The 2,376-nt window shown below is 39.4% G+C and overlaps 1 protein-coding gene across 2 annotated transcripts in view; it reads right to left on the reverse strand.

Annotated features, from left to right (window-relative positions):
- Nucleotides 1-2,376, reverse strand: part of LOC119590567 (ankyrin repeat and SOCS box protein 13-like) — a 93,291-nt gene that overhangs the window by 27,510 nt on the left and 63,405 nt on the right. The window lies entirely within an intron of this gene.

The raw sequence follows: 2,376 nt of genomic DNA on the forward strand, positions 1-2,376 counted from the left end.
TTCACGACCCGATCCTTTGTTTTCTCTCTCCTATGCCAACTTGCTTTCCCATACTGACACATAGTTTTGTAACTGACTAGGAATAGATCATAGAGTTGCCATTACGTGACAAACATATTGGCAACATTAATTTCTTCCAATCTGAAGCCTTATTAGTTGCATGTGTGAAGAATATGAGCATATAAGTAACAACAGCAACAATTGTAAAAGTTCTTAAACAGTTAAACAAATAGTTATAGGCCATATCGGTTTAGGTATGTGTTGACAGTTGAAGGTAAGCCTTGAAGGCAGAAGTGATTATAGTGTTCATCCTAATAACACTCAAAATGCTTAAACCTCTTGGTACACAAAACCACGACTATTTCTGATGAAATTTCTGAGAAATGACCAGGCTCAAGAGTGAACTAGCTATGCTAAGGAAATAAAGGTCTCCACCCTACATTTTGGTGGGACATAAGGGATTGCACCAAGCCTCCAAGAGAGCTGCAACACTCAGTCTAAGTAATCGAAGTGAAAGTGTGATTGTTAAAGATAGCAACATCATGATGTTGGTGAAGAAATAAAATATCTTAAAAATTAGCCCATACTTTTCAGCTTCCTGAAATGATACAATGGAACTAAAGGTGTACTCAAAAGGTATATTTACATTTACTCATAACCTCATGCAATAAGCTCACAATACACTGGGGATAATAAATTAGGCCTCCATTTTGGGTCAACATGCATAAACAAACAAGAGATACTTCCAGTGTGACAATGCATTGAGGAATACTGATTTCGGTGCTCTCAAGGGTGGTACTATGACAATGGCTAACCTTAGGAGATGCGAGTCATTGTCATAATGAGTAAATTGCATTTATTCTGTGAGTTATGGCAGAATATGCCCTAGCTGTTTTGTTTAAATATGACTAGTTTATTGTCCTGTACATCATAAGTACAGATAGGATGACTCGGCTATTCACGTAGACACTTAACCACTCGACCACCGTTCAATCTTCCCAGGAATATGCAGACATGTTTAATGTCCAATGTTGGAGCACTTCTTGATGACTTGTTGGGGATAAAACATACAAGGTGTAATTTACACAACTGAATGGAAGGCTTCTGGAGAAAAAAAGACTGAACAATGTGAGATGAACTTTGCACCGACATTACACACAAAACTAATCATACAAGAGACAAAGTGAAATCACAGTATGGGAATTCCCAGTTCCTAATGCTCTCGATCTCTAATGGGCAGCAGGTCAAATCTGTATTGGCCATGGTGAAGGGATAACATTTTCTTTTTCTTTTTATTACCCTGATTTAGTGCCAGTGGTAGCTTTGGTAAAACAGCTTATTCGTGGATGGGGGCATGTATCAGCAAAATGTGTGGTCACCTGTGGTTACCACCAAAGTAGATCTGTCAGGATAGTTTGCTGATGCCAAAGGTGAGCCCTCAAATTTGATCCCTTGGCTTGATACTAAAAGGAGGCATTGAAGAGTGCCTACAAACTGGAACTCATACTGGAAAGCACCGTCGTTTCTTTGCTACAACATATTAGCTTGTAGTTAATCTCCAGCTAGGAAGGCTAGAGGAGGAGGTCCTTCATGACCCAGTCCTTGGTTCTCTCTTTGACCAAGCTTGCTTCCCCTTACTGACACAGAGGTACATAAATCAACTCTTCCAAATCCCTTAAAAAAAGAGGGAGGGGGGGGGGGCATCACTCCTTGGTTGACACATAAAAGCACAAAAGTAACGAGACAGAAAGTACAATAACGGAAAATAATTGCCATGGAATGTTACCTAATGAGAACACTGGTAGCAACAGTACTAAGTGTTTTTACAATAGTGATATTGGTAGAAGCCAGTCTTTAAGCTTGTCGTGTATGCATTGAGCGTGTATGTGTACCGAGTGTATTTGCTTATATAAGTGGCCTTTGTGTATGTGCATGTGCGAGGAATTTATTTATAGTAACTGTGGAACATGAGGCCATCTCACAAACTGACCGCCCCTTCAATGACTATGGTACTGTTAGATACTTCTTGGTAATTTATTTTCTACCTTCAAAAAGCCCAAACTGTCGTGTTGAAAAACGGAAAAGAGGAGCATAAGTGAGCATAGTTTTATGATTATTTCTGTCAGTTTATTTAAGGCACTTGTGTGTGTGTGTGGATTTCTCCTCGAATGAGTTTTAGCCAAGCAATTAGCTGACTGACTTTTGGCCAAACAACTGACAACTGACAACTACTTGGCCGGAAACATCAACAGACACTATGCCGATTCGAAATATCAATGCCGTATGAATCATAATCAGCAGTACATTGTAGGTGCTTTACTGCAAAAGAATTATACCAGACATAAATAAAAGGACTGCTTTCCTTCTGCTCCTGTA

The sequence above is a fragment of the Penaeus monodon genome, chromosome 27, assembly GCF_015228065.2.
Source record: "Penaeus monodon isolate SGIC_2016 chromosome 27, NSTDA_Pmon_1, whole genome shotgun sequence".
NCBI lineage: Eukaryota > Metazoa > Arthropoda > Malacostraca > Decapoda > Penaeidae > Penaeus > Penaeus monodon.